Raw genomic sequence first — 18,996 nt, forward strand, 5'->3', positions numbered from 1 at the left:
GAAATATCATTAGGGCAAGAATCTGGCCATTTTCCTGATAAACTTATCATAATAAAACCTGACTTCCTTCACCCTAACTCTTTGTCTCCCAAATATGTACGTTCATGTAGCAAGACAAGGGCAGCAACAGCTGAAATAACACTTGTCATTTAATTTACAAACAAAATTTTAAAAATCATTTTTTTTATGGTTTGTAAAAACATTGTACGGCCTTGCATGGTGATGCATGCCTGTAATCGCAGTGGCTCAGGAGGCTGAGGCAGGAGGATCATGAGTTCAAAGCCAGCCTCAGCAACTTAGCAAGGCCTTAAGCAACTGAGTGAGACCCTGTCTCTAAATAAAATACAAAAAAGGGCAGGAGATGTGGTTAAGTGCCCCTGAGTTTAATCGCAGGTACAAAAAGAAAAAAAAAAAAAAAAAAAAAGAATAAACACATAAAAAAATAAGTCATTTGATTTAAAAATTACTAAAAATAAAACAGGGTTAATATGAAATTTCTTAAATTTATCCTTAAAGATACATAGGGAATGTTGATTGAAAAACTCAGCCCGAGGTTTAAAAGTCTGCCTGAAGGCCACATGTCCTCTAGCAATCACGTGTAGTTCCTAAAGAGCAATTTTATTACTTTCTTATAAATATTTTCAGCATTTAGGTGAAAAGAAGCAATTTAAGGTACATACTTATCTTTCTTCCCTTTGCTATAAGAGGCAAAAGAGACAGGATCTTTCTGTGTTGCCCAGGAGATCTGTAATGTCTTATTTTCTTCCTCTTGGAGAATTATGCCAACAATTCTTATCATCACTTGTGCTGAAACCATTTAGTGGTTGGAATCATTGGAGGTAACTTTCACATTTTTCATTTTCTTTCGTGTTTTTCACCCTTTCTCACTCTCTTCTTTAAAAAAAAAGTTGTAGATGGACATAGTATCTTTATTTTATTTATTTTATGTGGTGCTGAGGATCTAACTCAGTGCCTCACACATGCTAAGCAAGCGCTCTACCACTGAGCCACATCCGCAGCCCCTCTCACTCTCTTCTGTACTTAGTGAATTCCTCAGTCCTACTTTCTAGTTTGCCAATTCTCTATTGCTATGTTCAGTTCGGGTCTTGGGGTTTTTGACAATGTATTTAACATATATAATTTAGTTCAATCAGTATGTTTTTGGTTTTCATGATTTATAATTTCAGTGCATCATATCTATTTTTGATTTGCAGAGTCTTGTTTTTATTTCACTTTTGTTTGTTGTAATATTACTATACAGAAACATAACAGATTCTTTACTTTTTTGAAGAGTTTAAATATACTTCATGTAAATTCACCTTGACATATCCTATTTATTGGTTTCGTTTCATGATAAGTGAATTCACCAACCAAGTAATCAATATTTTTGAAGGCAATGGAAATTGAACCAGGGCCATGCTACCATTCAGCTATATCCTGGCCCTTTTATTTATTTTTAATTTTGAGACAGCATCTTTCTATGTTGCCAAGGTTGGCACATAGCCCACGTTCTCATGAATGCATAAATAATGGAGGAACCCAACGTCGTGAGTGTAAAAATGGGTCCTCGCCATATATTAATCCATGGGATTAGCATGGTTAAAAAATTAAGCACTGGTGAAGATCAAATTTTATAACTCAGAAATACAACTTGATTTCTTCATTGATCTTGAGACCTGGTTTGGAATTTCTGAATTCAATTAAGGCTCTCTAGACAATGAGGAACATATGTGCCTATGAGTGTTTCAGCACATGTGATTGGTATGCAGACACATGTGGCCCGCACAGGGAAAGTTCTGTGACTGACAGCAACCCCAGGTGTGTGAGGCTGGACCTGCCTATCTTGAACTTCAGAGGGCAGAATGCCCAGATGTTTTTGACTGAGCAGGGGCCCTGTGACACCACTGACCTGACAAGGAGGAGCGAATCTTTGTCAGGGAAGAAGTCAAGGCCGTCACTGGTGTCCCGGTTGCCTCAGGCACCATGGATGCTAGAGGGAGACTGTGTTCCTGTTCATAGAGGAGAGGAGAGGAGATGCCACCCGCTCTTCCTCTTATGCTCTCCACGCTCACTAGCTCAGGGGACCGTTCTGTTTCATCAGTTGGCTTTTTGCAGAACCAGGCACTGGAAGCCCTGTCTGTGTCTGAAAATAAACTTGTAATTCCAGGATCTTTTTATCTCTGGACTGACTTACCTACTAAGAACAAAACTTTCAAGTTCAGGAAAATGTTTTAGTTTCTCCCAAAATCAGAAAAAAAAGAACTTTAGGGGAAAACACATCCATATATCAAATTTATATATTCATCTTTACACTGACGTTATGTTGCAAAATGCAATTTTAACATTTATAATGGAGGACGTGGCCTATGTTATGTATTAATGCCGAGGCCACAAAAATTTTAATGTGGTCTTAATAATATCCTCTAATTTTCTGCATGTTAATAAGAATATATTAGAAAAGTAGCCTTATTCTATTCCCACTTTATCTTTAAATAACAAAATATGGTCAACACTAATTAATTAGAACAAATTTAAAAAGTCAAAAAATGAAACTATACACACATATATATATGTCTGTTTCTATATAAATCAATGTATTCATGATGATTCTTATGTCTACATATTTGATCCTGTAGGACTAGTGTACTTTACTCCCACCCACATCACACAAACTTTTTGCATATTTCTTATTTTCGAGTTGTCTTCTTTCATGTTAATATAATGAGGACAATTATAGATCTTTAGTTATTTATTTACTTTTGTGGTGGGAATTGAACCCAGGGGCGCTTTACCACCACACTACACTCCCAGTCCTTTTTATTTTATTTTATTTTTTAAATTTTGAGACAGGGTCTTTTTCTAAAAATTAGTTCATGTATTTTTATTTGTTCTTTTTAGATATGCATGATAGTACGGTGTATTTTGACATATTATACATACATGGAGCATAACTTCCCATTGATGTGGAGCTACGCTGGTCATGTATTCATATATGAACATAGGAAAATTACGTCCCATTCATTCTACTGTTGAGACAGGGTCTTGAGAGGTTGCCCAGGCTGGTCTTGAACTTGTGATCCCCTGCCTCACTCTCATAAGTAACTGGGATTATAGGCATGTGCTACCATGCCCGGTGTAGATAGATCTTTTTTTTTTTTTTTGTATTGTAAACAAATGGGATACATGTTGTTTCTCTGTTTGTACATGGAGTAACAGCATACCATTTGTGTAATCATAAATTTACATAGGGTAATGTTTGATTCATTCTGTTATTTTTTCCCTTCCCCCCGCCCCTCCCACCCCTCTTTACCCTCTATACAGTACTTCCTTCCTCCATACTTGCCCCCCTCCCTAACCCTAACTCTAACCCTAACACTAACCCTTCCCTCCCCCCTATTATGTGTCATCCTCCACTTATTAGCGATATCATTCGTCCTTTGGCTTTTTGAGATTGGCTTATCTCACTTAGCATGATATTCTCCAATTTCATCCATTTGCCTGCAAATGCCATAATTTTATCATTCTTTATGGCTGAGTAATATTCCATTGTATATATATACCACAGTTTCTTTATCCACTCATCAATTGAAGGGCATCTAGGTTGGTTCCACAGTCTGGCTATTGTGAATTGAGCAGCTATGAACATTGATGTGGCTGTATCTCTGTAGTATGCTGATTTTAAGTCCTTTGGGTATAGGCCAAGGAGTGGGATAGCTGGGTCAAATGGAGGGTCCATTCCAAGTTTTCTAAAGAATCTCCACACTGCTTTCCAGAGTGGCTGCACTAATTTGCAGCCCCACCAGCAATGTATGAGTGTACCTTTCTCCCCACATCCTCGCCAACACTTGTTGTTGCTCGTATTCTTGATAATCGCCATTCTAATTGGGGTGAGATGGAATCTTAGGGTGGTTTTGATTTGCATTTCTCTTATTACTAGAGATGTTGAACATTTTTCCATATGTTTGTTGATTGCTTGTAGATCTTCTTCTGTGAAGTGTCTACTCATTTCCTTAGCCCATTTGTCGACTGGATTATTTGAATTCTTGGAGTAGAGTTTTTTGAGTTCTTTATAGATTCTGGAGATTAGTGCTCTATCTGAAGTATGATTGGCAAAGATATTCTCCCACTCTGTAGGCTCTTTCTTCGCATTGCTGATAGTTTTCTTTGCTGAGAGAAAGCTTTTTAGTTTGAATCTATCCCAGTGGTTGATTCTAGCTTTTATTTCTTGTGCTATGGGAGTCCTGTTAAGGAAGTCTGATCCTAGAACAACAAGGTGAAGATTTGGACCTACTTTTTCTTCTATAATCTGCAGGGTCTCTGGTCTGATTCCGAGGTCCTTAATCCATTTTGAGTTTAGTTTTGTGCATGGTGAGAGATATGGGTTTAGTTTCATTCTGTTGCATATGCATTTCCAATTCTCCCAGCACCATTTGTTGAAGAGGCTATCTTTTCTCCATTGCATATTTTTGGCCCCTTTGTCTAGTATGAGAAAATTGTATTTATTTGGGTTTGTGTCCGTGTCCTCTATTCTGTACCATTGATCTACCTTTCTATTTTGGTACCAATACCATGCCGTTTTTGTTACTATTGCTTTGTAGTAGAGTTGAAGATCTGGTATTGCAATACCCCCTGTTTCACTCTTCCTTCTAAGGATTGCTTTAGCTATTCTGGGTTTCTTATTCTTCCAGATGAATTTCATAATTGCTTGCTCTATTTCTGTAAGGTACGTCATTGGGATTTTAATTGGAATTGCTTTGAATTTGTATAGCACTTTAGGTAGTATGGCCATTTTGACAATATTAATTCTTCCTATCCAAGAACATGGAAGATCTTTCCATCTTCTAAGGTGTTCTTTAATTTCTTTCTTTAGTGTTGTATAGTTCTCATTGTAGAGGTCTTTCACCTCTTTTGTGAGATTGATTCCCAAGTATTTTATTTTTTTCGAGGCTATTGTGAATGGGGTAGTTTTCCTAATTTCTCTTTCTGAAGATTCATCACTTATGTATAAAAATGCGTTGGATTTATGGGCATTGATCTTGTAACCTGCTACTTTACTGAATTCACTTATGAGTTCTAAGAGTTTTCTGGTGGAATTACCAGGTTCCTCTAAATATATAATCATGTCATCAGCGAACAGGGATAGTTCGAGTTCTTCTTTTCCAATTTGTATCCCTTTAATTTCTTTGGTTTGTCTAATTGCTCTGGCCAGAGTCTCAAGAACAATGTTGAATAGAAGTGGTGAAAGAGGGCATCCCTGCCTTGTTCCAGTTTTTAGGGGGAATGCTTTCAGTTTTTCACCATTTAGAATGATATTAGCCATGGGCTTAGCATAAATGGCCTTTACAATGTTAAGGAATGTTCCCACTATCCCTATTTTTTCTAGTGTTTTGAGCATGAAGGGGTGCTGTATTTTATCAAATGCTTTTTCTGCATCTATTGAAATAATCATGTGATTCTTGACTTTAAGTCTATTAATATGGTGAATTACGTTTATTGATTTCCTGATGTTGAACCAACCTTGCATCCCTGGGATGAAACCAACTTGATCATGGTGCACTATCTTTTTAATATGTTTTTGTATGTGATTTGCTAAAATTTTGTTGAGAATTTTTGCATCGATGTTCATTAAGGATATTGGTCTGAAATTTTCTTTCCTTGATGAGTCTCTGTCTGGTTTAGGTATCAGGGTGATATTGGCTTCACAGAATGAGTTTGGGAGGGTTCCCTCCTCTTCTATTTTATGGAATACTTTGAGAAGTATTGGAATGAGCTCTTCTTTAAAGGTTTTGTAGAACTCGGCTGAGAACCCATCTGGTCCCGGACTTTTCTTTGTTGGTAGGCTTTTGATGACTTCTTCTATTTCAGTACTTGAAATTGGTCTATTTAAATTGTTTATGTGTAGGCGTGTAAACCAGCCAGAGCGGCGGCGGCAGCCACAGGACCGCCGTGGCGCCCAGAACAGCGACCCGGAGGGAGCGCGAGGCAACGCTGGCTACGGGAACCCGGTGACAGCGTGAGAGGTACTCAATTTTGACAAGTTTGCATCATGCGTGAATATAAGCTAGTCGTTCTTGGCTCAGGAGGGATTGGAAAGTCTGCTCTGACTGTACAATTTGTTCAAGGAATTTTTGTTGAAAAATATGATCCTACAATAGAAGATTCTTATAGAAAGCAAGTTGAAGTAGATGCACAACAGTGTATGCTTGAAATCTTGGATACTGCAGGAACGGAACAATTTACAGCAATGAGGGATTTGTATATGAAAAATGGACAAGGCTTTGCTTTAGTTTATTCCATCACAGCACAGTCCACCTTTAATGATTTACAAGATCTGAGAGAACAAATTCTTCGAGTTAAAGACACTGATGATGTTCCCATGATTCTGGTTGGTAATAAGTGTGACTTGGAAGATGAAAGAGTTGTAGGAAAGGAATAAGGTCAAAATCTAGCAAGACAGTGGAACAACTGTGCATTCTTAGAATCTTCTGCAAAATCAAAAATAAATGTTAATGAGATCTTTTATGACCTAGTGCGGCAAATTAACAGAAAAACTCCAGTGCCTGGGAAGGCCCGCAAAAAGTCATCATGTCAGCTGCTTTAATATACTAAATGCACTGTAGCTCTGAGCCAGGTCTGAAGAACTGTTGCCCAATTCAACAGTGCCAGCATTCCAACTTTGTTAAACCTACCAACATCTTAAATGGACTTTCCTGTGGTGGTACCCTTTAAGAGGCGGATGAAAGCTACTATATCAGTTTGCACATTCTAATCACTTTTCAGTATCACAAGAGAGATTTTTACTTATATAATAGTCCTAGAGTATGCAGCTGGTAAAACCAGAGGCTACATCCAGTATTACTGCTAAGAGACATTCTTCATCCACCAATGTTGTACATGTATGAAAATGGTGTACTGTATACTTTAACATGCCCCATACTTTGTATTGGAGAGTACAATAATGTAAATCCTGAAAGCACCACTATTTTAGCATAATAAAAGAAAGTCCAAAGAGCTCCTATATAGACTACTCCAGATAACTTTGCTTCTTTGATACTTGTAGCTTATTGTAATTTTTTTTAAATCGAAGGTCATTATCATTGTATTGTACAAATAAGCGCTTTGATTAACACAGCTATATAGTTTTTTTAATTTTTCAAAAACCTGTGGAGACAGTGATCTTGTCTTTAAAATATAGTCCTTTCAGTATGATGTCTTAGATTTAAAGACGTTGCCTTTAATATCTGTTGGGAAGGAAATGTCCAGACTTTTCAAATCTCCTTATTATGTGTTTCCTTTTTTCGTTTACATAGGGAACAATGTTTGTAGTTGTGTGTACAGTGGGGGTCTACAACAAGAAGTGTATATTTTCAAACAATTTTTTAATGATTTAACAATTTTTGTAAATCATTTTCAGGCTTCTGCAGCTGTAGATTCTCACTGTGAATCCCTTGCTTGCTCATGCATAAGTGTATTTGCAATACCAAATATACAGGTTTAGTATTTTTGCCTGTTAGTGATTGTTTCACATGTGTAACATTTTGGTTGAGATGTTAAATGGTGGACGAGTACTGTGGATGTGAATGTGGGAAGTAATTTTAATCATGTATAATTGGTCACAAGGCCTAATTTGCAGTAACTATTGCTGTTTTACTTAACAATGCCTTGTTGCTTTGTATGCATTAACGTTTGGGTGTAAAGATTGTGTGTCTATCCAACAGGGAGCCACAGTATTTAAATTGACCAACCTAATGTTACAACTACTTTGAGGTGGCCAAATGTAAACTAAAAGCCTTAATTAAAGTGGTGCAATTTTGTATAACTTAGCATCAGTAGTTCAATAAATTTGGATTGCCATGCAAGGGCTTGCATTATAAAAAATAAAAATAAAAATAAAAAAATAAATTGTTTATGTCCTCCTCGTTCAGTTTAGGCAATTCATATGTCTCTAGAAACCTGTTGATGTCTTCGAAATTTTCTATTTTGTTGGAGTATAGATTTTCAAAATAGCTTCTAATTATGTTTTGTATTTCAATCCTGTCTGTCGTGATATTTCCTTGTTCATTCCGAATTTTAGTGATTTGGGTTTTCTCTCGTCTTCTCTTTGTTAGTGTGGCTAAAGGTTTATCAATTTTGTTTATTTTTTCGAAGAACCAACTATTTATTTTGTCAATTTTTTGTATTGTTTCTTTTGTTTCAATTTCATTGATTTCAGCTCTGAGTTTAACTATTTCCTGTCTTCTACTACTTTTGGTGCTGTTCTGTTCTTCTTTTTCTAGGGCTTTGAGCTGTAGTGTTAGGTTGTTTATTTGTTGAGTTTTACTTCTTTTATTAAATGCGCTCCATGAAATAAATTTCCCTCTAAGTACTGCTTTCATAGTGTCCCAGAGATTTTGATATGATGTTTCTTTGTTCTCATTTACCTCTAAGAATTTTTTAATTTCCTTCCTAATATTTTCTGTTATCCATTCATCATATAATAGCATATTGTTTAATCTCCAGATGTTGGAATAGTTTCTGTGTTTTACTCTTTCATTTATTTCTAACTTCAATCCATTATGATCTGATAGAATACATGGTAGTGTCTCTATCTTCTTGTATTTGCTAATATTAGCTTTGTGACATAATATATGGTCTATTTTAGAGAAGGATCCATGTGCTGCTGAGAAGAAAGTGTATTCACTCTTGGTTGGATGGTATATTCTATAAATGTCCGTTAAGTCTAAATTATTGATTGTGTTATTGAGATCTATGGTTTCTTTGTTCAATTTTTGTCTGGAAGATCTGTCCAGTGGTGAGAGAGGCGTGTTAAAATCACCTAGTATTATTGTGTTATGGCCTATTTGGTTTCTGAAATTGAGAAGGATTTGTTTGACATACATGGATGAGCCACTGTTTGGGGCATAGATGTTTATGATTGTTATATCTTGCTGATTTATGCTTCCCTTAAGCAGTATGAAATGACCTTCTTTATCCCTTCTGACTAACTTTGGCTTGAAGTCCACATTATCGGAAATGAGGATGGATACTCCAGCTTTTTTGCTGAGTCCATGTGCATGGTATGTTTTTCCCCATCCTTTCACCTTTAGTCTATGGGCATCTTTTTCTATGAGGTGAGTCTCTTGCAGGCAACATATTGTTGGATCTTTCTTTTTAATCCAATCTGCCAGTCTATGTCTTTTGATTGATGAATTCAGGCCATTAACATTCAGGGTTATTATAGAGATATGATTTGGTTTCCTGGTCATTTGGTTCATTTTTTAAATTTTATTTATTTATTTGTTTGACACAACTTGTTTCCTCCTTTATTTGACAATTCCTTTAGGATAATTCCTCCCTTTGCTGATTTGCTTCTTTGTTTTTCATCTCTTCCTCATGGAATATTTTTCTGAGAATGTTCTGTAATGCTGGCTTTCTTTTTGTAAATTCTTTTAGCTTTTGTTTATCATGGAAGGATTTTATTTCATCGTCAAATTTGAAGGTAAGTTTTGCTGGGTATAAGATTCTTGGTTGGCATCCATTTTCTTTCAGGGCTTGAAAAATGTTGTTCCAGGCCCTTCTAGCTTTTAGGGTCTGGATTGAAAAATCTGCTGATATCCGTATTGGTTTCCCCCTGAATGTAATTTGGTTCTTTTCTCTCACAGCCTTTAAAATTCTGTCTTTATTTTGTATGTTAGGTATTTTCATTATAATGTGCCTTGGTGTGGGTCTGTTTTAATTTTGTGTATTTGGAGTCCTATAAGCCTCTTGAACTTGATTTTCCATTTCATTCTTCAGATTTGGGAAATTTTCTGATATTATTTCATTGAATAAATTGTTCATTCCTTTGGCTTGTTTCTCTAGGCCTTCCTCAATCCCAATAATTCTTAAATTTGGCCTTTTCATGATATCCCATAGTTCTTGTAGATTCTGTTCATGATTTCTTACCATCTTCTCTGTTTGTTCAACTTTGTTTTCAAGGTTAAATATTTTGTCTTCAATGTCTGAGGTTCTGTCTTCCAGGTGTTCTATCCTATTGGATATGCTTTCTATGGAGTTCTTAATTTGGTTTATTGTTTCCTTCATGTCAAGGATTTCTGTTTGGTTTTTTTTCAATATCTCTAACTATTGAAATAATCTTTTGCTTCCTGTATTTGCTCTTTTAATTGTCGATTGGTGCGATCATTCAATGCTTGCATTTGCTCTTTCATCTCATCATTCAGTGCATGCATTTGCTCTTTCATCTCATCATTTGCTTCTCTGATCATTTTAATTATGTACATTCTGAACTCCTTTTCTGTCATTTCTTCTGCCATGCTGTCATTGGGTTTTATTGATGTAACATCTAGATTTGTTTGCAGCATTTTCTTTCCTTGTTTTCTCATATTGTTCAGGTATCAGTGGACCGCTGAGATATTGCAGATTTCCTCTATTGACTTACAATGTCCCTCAAGATTTCTATATATATCCCCCCTTAGCCTTCAGTTGGCTGAAGTCTTGGAGGAAGTTGATAATGCGGTGCTCCACAAGGAAGCTGCCTCTCTAGGAGTGGTGGCCTTCAGGTGGGGTATAATCCCTGCTAGTGGGCAGAGGTGCCTCCACTTGTTGACCAATGGTCATCCAAAGGGGACCTAGGCTGCGGGCTGAGGGAAGGCCTGTTTGGGCCTGAGTCTCTGGTTTTACCGTCCTTGTGGGGAAGCCTCACCCGGCAGGGAAGACTCACCCGGTGGGGAGGTCTCGCTGGTCAGTTCCCTCCTAGAGGTTCCCCTCAATTTACAGCTACCGCCTGGGCTGGGCTGCCTTCCTCTGCAAAGTTCCCAGGGGCCCAGCCCTACCTCCTGGGCCTGGGAGCCTCACCCTTCGCAGATGAATCTCCTTAGGCTGCCCCTCCTCAGAGAATCTGCCCGCAGGCCTGGAACCTTCGCTCCGCCCTAAGCCTGTCTCTGTGCGGCTCTTCCACCCAGAAGCCTCCTAGATCCTGGGACCCTGCTCTGCACCTAATCGCCTGGCTATGCGGTCCCTCCTCTGAGCAGCCACCTGGGGCCCCGTACAATCGCTCTGAGTCCCAGAGACCCGCCACACGCCTCTTCCTCCAGATAGCCGCCCAGTATTCCGGTGCGGTCACTAGGAGTCCAAGAAACTCACTGGGTGCCTCCACCTCCCACCAACCACCCGTAGCCCTGGGCAATCAATCACTCCGAGTCGAAGTGACCCTCCCTGTTCCTCCTCCTTCTCCAGATAACCCCCCGGGTGTTCGGGAGCGGCCGCTCTGAGTGGCTCTGAATCCACGTGACCCGCTGCACGGGTCCTCTGGGCAACCGCCCGGAGCTCTGGTGCGGCCACTCAAGACCAAGCGACCCACCATGCTTCTCCTCCAGGCAGCCCCCCTGTGTTCAGGAGCTGTCGCTTTAAGTCCAAACAACTCACCACTCGCCTTCTCCTCTGAGCAGCCGCCTGGAGCGCTAATGCAGTCACTGCGAGTCCAAACGACCCGCCGCGCTCCTCCTCCTCCTCCTCCTACTCCTCTGAGCAGGCCCTGGGGTTCAGAAGTGGTCTGAGTCCAAACAGCTCGCCACGCAGCCCCTCCTCTGGCAACCGCCTGTAGCTCTGGTGTAGTCACTCCGAATCCAAGCGGCCGCGCTCCTCTTCCTCCTCCTCGTCCTCAGGGCAGGCCCTGGTGTTCAGAAGCGTCGTTCTGAGTCCAAACAGCTTGCCGCGCAGCTTCTCCTCTGGCAACCGCCTGTAGCTCTGGTGCAGTCACTCCAAATCCAAGCGGCCACGTTCCTCCTCCTCCTCCTCAGGGCAGGCCCCGGTGTTCTGAGTCCACACAGCTCTCCTCGCCACTCCTTCCCTGGGCAGCCGCCGGAGCCCCAGTGGTTGCTCCAAGTCCCAGCGCTGTGCCGAGCGGCCTCCTTTACGGCGCTCCCAGTTGTCCGAGTTCACTGCTCCAGCGGGGGAGGGGTGTCTCCCCGGCAGCTCTACTTCACAAAGTTTCCTGTGTTCCGGGACCACGTCCCATCCGGGACGCCTTCCCAACGGGTGAGAGTCACCCGGCTGCTTTGAGTTGGTCCCAAGTGTCTCAATATCTCCTCTTTTGAATCCTGAGTCCTGGAGCAACATGAAATGCAGCCACCCTCTAGGCCGCCATCTTGAAACCCTGCTCGTAGATAGATCTTTAATAGTTGATAGACCATAGCACATAGATCTTTTCCTTCTGATTAAAGCAAACTAATTCTGAGCCGTAAAATGGCTGGGTTCAGAGCTATCTGTACTTTAAAGTCCTTTTCTGAACATTACTATTGGAACTTCCAGAAACCAAATAATGGATGCTCTCAACAGCCAGGCAGGAAGGCATCATTTCTTTCATGTTTATATATATATTTTTAAAAGGCCTGGCATGATGTTCCCAAATGTCATCCCATTGACTATAATTGTATCTCTAGTATGAATAATTGGGTTGGGCAGGAGTTGTAGTTCGGTGGCGAAGCACTTGCCTCACATGGGTGAGGCACTGGGTTTGATCCTCAGCACCACATATAAATAAAGGTATTGTGTCCATCTACAACTAAAAATATTTTTAAAAATAATAATAATTGGCCTGGGATTGTGGCTCAATGGCAGAATGCTTGTCTAGCACATGCAAGGCACTGGGCTCGATTCTCAGTACCACATATAAATAAATGAATAAAACAAAAGTTCATCAACAACTAAAAATAATTTTTTAAAAATAATTGGGTTGATTATATTTTTATGTATTATCAAGAATATTTTATTTGATGGCTTGGCTTTTATGAATTTTCTGTTACCATAAGCTTTTTTTACTTTTAAAAATAATTTTATATATTTAGCAAAGAAAGTATTTGGTTATAGATATTTCACAGATGTCTTACTGGTGTGTTGTGTCTTTAAATTTTTTGCATATAACCTGTTTAAGATGAAAAGAACATAAACTTTTAGGTAGAGGAAAATGTAATCATCATTTGACAAATAATGTGGATTATTACCAACAATGTTTCTTTTGGTATCTGGTCAACATTCATTTTCTTAGCCTTCTGTGACTGATTCAGAGAAATTTAATATTGAAAAATCATTTAAATAATTTGATTTATTTGGTTCTAATTTTCCCTTTTGTACTCTGCTTCTTGACATTTTTTCAAAGTTTTCCTATGCTTCAAATTATTTTCATCATTCAATTTCCCCTACTTGATTGGAAATATACATCTCATTAGCATTCTGGTTTTGAGAACTTATAACTTAAAAAATAAGCATAAACCACAGTAAACCATAACCATGGCTCTGCAATGTTACATGAAAAAGTTACTATGCTTTCATGTCTTTCTCTCCAAATCCAGTTTATCTAAATATAATTAACTTTTTGATTTTGATAGTTTTAAATTTTTTGTTCTTCCTTTTTAAGAGATAGTTTATAGTTAGCATTTTTTAAAGGTCACATTAATACTGTGTTGAAACAACTTTCACTTTTTTCTCAGTTTTACTTGTTTTAGCTTTCTTTTCAGCTTTATTGAAGTGTGAATGACAAAGTATATAGATTTAAGGTGTACAATGTGTTGTTTCGATCTACATATACTTTGTAAAATGTTCACCACAATCAAGTTAATTAACAGATTACCTCACATAGTTCATTTTTGTGTGTGTGGTGAGAACACTTGGGATCTCTCTTAGCAAAGTTTCCCATAAATTTTATTGGTGTTTTATAATTATATATAAAGGCTGGATTCATTATTACGCATTCATACATGCACACAATATAAAGATATAATTTAGCTGATATAATTTTCCAGTATTTCCCCTATCTACCTCCCTCCCCTTTGTTTATTTCCTGAACTCTACTGACCCTAGTCCAGCCTCACTTTCTTTTCCTTTTTTCTCTTTAGCTTCCACATATACAAGAATATCCATGACCTTTGACTTTCTGAGTTTGGCTTATTTTTAACATAATTTTTTTTTTTTTTTGGTTCCCAAGTTTTTTTTTTTTCTTTTTTTTTTATCATTTTTTTAAATTTTATTGTAAACAAATGGGATACATGTTGTTTCTCTGTTTGTACATGGCATAAAGGCATACCATTTGTGTCATCATAAATTTACATAATGTTGTTTGATTCATTCGGTTCCCAAGTTTTATTCAAGAACTTACACAAAATATTCCAGATAAAAGAGTTTTAATCCTCATCTTCCTCCTCCTCTTCATCCTGGTTAATCTGGAAGTAACAAAATTCATAACTCTTTGCTGTTGGCAACTAGGAGCAACCAGTCACGTAGATTATTCTTCTTCAAATACTTTTTGGTGAGATATTTCAAATACCTTTTGGAAAAAGGCTCCTCAGATGTTACAGTGATCTTGCTTTTGCTGCTTTCAATGGTCACAACCCCTCCACCAAGATTCCCAGCTTTTCCGTTCACTTTGATTCTCTCTTGGAGAAACTGCTCGAAATTGGCGGCGTCCATGATTCCATCTTCTACAGGGTGGGTGCAATCAAGGGTGAACTTCAGAACCTGTTTCTTTTTTTTTTTTTTTGTCCCCCCACCCCTTCACCACAAGCTTTTTCACGAGTGCCATGGCGGTAGCGGAGGCAGAAAGGGAGGTGGGCGCTCTCTAACATAATTTTTTAACATAATGTTCTCAAGTTCCACCCATTTTCTTTCAAATGACATAATTTCCTTCTTCTTTATGGCTGAATAAAACTCCATCATATATATCAAATTTTAAAAACCATTCACTCATTGATAGACACCGAGACTGGTTCCATAGTTTGACCATTTTGAAATGTGCTGCTATGAACATGAGTATGCATGCACCACCATAGTAGGATGACTTTGAATATTTTAGGATAAACTGAGGAATGGTACAGCTAGCTGTAGGACTAGGTTCCATTCCTAGTCTTTTGAGCATCCTCCATAATGATTCCCATGATGGTTTTTACTAATTTACAATCCCACCAACAGTGTAAAAGTGTTCCTTTTTCTCCACATTCTCTCCAACATTTATTATTATTTATATTCTTGATGATTGCCATTCTGACTAGAATAAGATGGAATCTCAGGAAAGTTTTGATTTGCATTTCCTAATTGCTAGATATGTGGAACATTTTATTCATATATTTGTTGTCCATTGGTACTTCTTGTTTTGAGAGGTGTCTGTTTAGTTCATTTGCTCATTTATTAAAAGATTATTTTTTGGTGTTAAGTTTTTTGAATTCTTTATATATTCTGGAATTAATCTCTTTTAGAAGAGTGGTTAGCAAAGATTTTCTCATTCTGTAGGTTCTCTCTTCACATTCTTAGCTGTTTCCTTTGCTGTGTAGAAGCTTTTTAATTTGATACCATCTCATTTATTAATTTGTGGTATAATTTCCTGGGCTTTAGGGGTCCAACTGAAAAGTCATTACCTGTACCTGTATGTTGGAGTGTTGACCCTATGTTTTCCTCTAGGAGTTGCATAATTTCTTGTCTAATTCCTAGATCTTTGATCCATTTTAGTTTATTTCTGTACAGGGTTAGAGATAAGGGTCTAGTCTCCTTCTTCATATGGATAATCAGTTTCCCCAACACCCTTTGTTTAAAAGGTTCTCCTTTCTCCACTGTGTATTTGTGGCACCTTTGTCAGAATCATTCCTGCATTTATTCCCATTTTTTGCTACTTCTATTATCATTGTATCTGAATGGTCGTTATCTTTCCTAGAACACTACTTCATATATTTATCTTAAAAACACATGTCTCTTTTTCTGTAACTTCTCAGAACTTCATGTTACTGATTATGAATTACAACTCCATTATCATTTCTCCAATCATCCTCTCATCGTTCAAGCTCATTAAATATATTTCAACTTGAAAAGGACTCTACACTTAATTTCTAAAGCTCCAGAACTGGGACTGAGACTGGGGCTTGGTGGTAGTGTTCTTGCCTAACCTGAATGAGACCCTTGGTAAAACCCCCAGCACTGCAATAAGTAAAGACATAACATATAAAAATAATAAAGTTCCAGGGGCTGAGGTTGTGGCTCAGTGGTAGAGCACTTGCCTAGTGTGAGGCACTGGGTTCAATTCTCAGTGCTGCATAGACATAAATGAATAAAATAAAGGATCATTAACAACTAAAAAATGTTAATAAAAATAAAAATAATAAAAGTTATTGTTCCCTTTACAATGACACTGAAAGAACCCTTTCCATTTCCTCACATCCCCCTCGAATTTTGACTTACGAGGGTCAATATTGTTTTCCTCTTTAATATAGCTGATCTCCATATTAAGAAATCTTATGATTAATTATCTCCTCACCGAATAAATTCACTGAGTGTTTCTATCTTTATCTTACTTGGAACAAAATAAAAATTGAACCACAGCTGCCTTTTGGGATCATTATCTTTCCAAGAGTCCTTTGATAGCTCAGGTTCCTGACTGTGTTTAAATTAGTCTAGTTACTCCTACCCAGTATCTTTTATTTTATTTTTTAAAATATTTTTTAGTTGTCAATGGATCTTTTGTTTTATTTATTTATTTATTTATTTATTTATTTATTTATATGTGGTGCTGAGGATCAAACCCAGGGCCTCACTTGTGCCAGGCAAGTGCTCTGCCACTGAGCCACAACTCCAGTGCCCCCGTATCTTTTACAAAGTCCTTCTCAATGAATGCTAAGGGAACAGTTCAAGACTCAACCGTAGGCCTCATTCTCCCTTTTACATGGTCTTAGATGCTTCATGCATTCATTCAGTTGCTTCAATTTCTTCCGTTTTTATCTCCGTGATGGCAATGTCTAAAAATTCAAATGATATTTCCTTTCTGAAGTATAATCTCTGCTAGTGTGTATTGTAGGCATTAAAGGAATTATACTTCAACCTCAAGACATCAAATTCTCTTCCAAGGGCTGGGAATGCAGCTTAATGGCAGAGCACTTGCTTGGTATGCATAAGGCCCTGGGTTTGATCTGTCGGACTGCAAAATAAAATACAAAATAAAATAATTTCTCTCTCAAATAAAAGTTTCTGCTCTTCTAGCCTGCAGTCTTAGAGGGTGGTCCACTAGATATCCAGGGATTCATCTGTGATATGAGCTCTCAGAACCACACAAACTTAATCAATGATTGTTGTCTCCATACTGAGCACTAATGTTATAATTCATCTCTACCCTGATGTCCACACACATACTCCCACCCAAACTCTCTATGTGTGAGTCTCAGTTCAAATACATTTTTTCAGAGATACCTTTCTGAAACTATGAGTTAAGTCTTCCTTCTTCTCCTCATCTCCTCATCTTTGTTCTTCTCATCAGCTCACTCCTCTAATATCTCCCTACACATTTATTTGTTTGTTCATTTATTCACAGAAGTTGATGTACACAGCATCCTGTTCTCAGCAGCCACTGGCTCCCCATTGTCAACAGTCAGATTAAACAATCTTTTGTAGATTAAGAATCATGTGATAAAATAAAATCTATTCTACCTTCCTGGGGAAGTTTTCCTCCAGTACTCACAGGTACCAAAGTAGATGTCAAAGTTGTGTGACTGACTCATCCCTGACTTGGTGGTCACCACACTCCTGATCTCTGGTGCTGATTTTCTTTCTAGAAGCACAATGCCTGCTTTTCTAGCTGACCAGCTCTTACCAGTAACCACTCTACGGATACTAAGTGTAGAATTGATTGCACACACTTGGAAGCCGTCCAAGGCGAAGAACGGAAGTGCCCACTGAGTACCAGCTGTGGACTCCTTAAGTATGACAATCACAGTCACCTGACTGTTATAACCCTCAGGACAGTCTCTGATTATCTTGTCTTCTAACCAAAATAAATGAAATCAAGTTGTGGTAGCATTAACATTTCCCCTAATTTTGTATTATCATTCAGGTAAATAATAAAAAAAAAAAAAACTCAAGTGAGTAATTTAATCCTGTCAATGTTGTAAAAGCCACTAACAGCAGCCACCATGTCTGCTCAGAGGTCTCACTTCTTGGTAGAATTTGTCTTTCCTGGTAAATACTTCAAGTCATTTCCATCAATAAAATCAGTCTTCATCTTTCAAAGAATTTAAGCAGCCAACGTTCTTTTAGTTTGAACTTCAGTGTGGCTCTATTTAAGAAGGGGTGTGTGATATCAATAATTTATACTATTTCAACATTTCATATCATATATAGTGCTATGAAGTACCAAGGAATCAGAAATTGGGAGTATTCTCAAGTGTTAGTAGATTGTGTATTTCTAGAAATTTGTCCATTTCATCTAGGCTATCTGATTTTTCTAGTATAATATTCTTTTATAGTCCATTGTATTTCTGTAAGGTTAGTAGTAATATATTTCATTTATGATTAGTATCAAAGTAATATACTTTTATTTATGATTACAGCAATTTGAGTCTCCTATTTCTTTCTTTGTCTGTTAGTCTCTTTTGGTGCTACTGGCGATTGAATGGAGGACTTTGCACATGCTAGGCAAAGTACTTTACCACTGAACTACATCTCCAGCCCTTTTCATTTATAATTTTGAGACAGGGTCTTGATAAATCACCCAGGCTGGCCACAAACATTTTATCATGCTTCAGTTTCCCAAGCAGCTGGAATTACAAACATGTACCACCACATCTGGCTCCTGTTTTTAAAATTAACATACCTAAAACTTTATCACAATTATGTTCATCCTTTCAAAAACTCGATTTTTGTTATTGATATTTTTTCTCTTCCTTATTTCATCGATCACTACCCTAACCTCTATTATTTCTTTCTTTCTATCGTACAACTCCAGTTTTTCCATATATTTAATATTATTTTTGTTTCCCTTTTGGCATGTTTTCAATTTTTTTGACTGAAAAATGTGTAGAACAAGAGATAAGTTGTGAGCAACTTGGCAAGCCTCATTCCCAAATTCTTAATCCCTGGAGGATTTCCATTCATCCTTCCTGACCCAGCCTGGCCAAGTGTGGTCTGGATGTCTGTACAACTCTGAGAAAGGTGATTATTACAGGACAGAGGCCACCAGGAAACTGAGACAGCTGTGAAGAAGGCCTTCCC

General features: G+C 37.9%; 2 pseudogenes across 2 annotated transcripts; one reads left to right on the forward strand and one right to left on the reverse strand.

The window, feature by feature from the left end:
- Nucleotides 1–5,906: 5,906 nt before the first annotated feature.
- LOC306646938 (ras-related protein Rap-1b-like) lies at nt 5,907–7,859 on the forward strand (annotated as a pseudogene). The gene has a single exon. The product of its transcript is annotated as a ras-related protein Rap-1b-like (transcript).
- Nucleotides 7,860–14,124: 6,265 nt separating this feature from the next.
- Nucleotides 14,125–14,554, reverse strand: LOC306646261 (large ribosomal subunit protein eL22-like; annotated as a pseudogene). Its single transcript has one exon. The product of its transcript is annotated as a large ribosomal subunit protein eL22-like (transcript).
- Nucleotides 14,555–18,996: the final 4,442 nt, after the last annotated feature.

Source organism: Sciurus vulgaris (assembly GCF_902686455.1).
Source record: "Sciurus vulgaris genome assembly, chromosome: 16".
NCBI classification, from domain to species: Eukaryota; Metazoa; Chordata; class Mammalia; order Rodentia; family Sciuridae; genus Sciurus; species Sciurus vulgaris.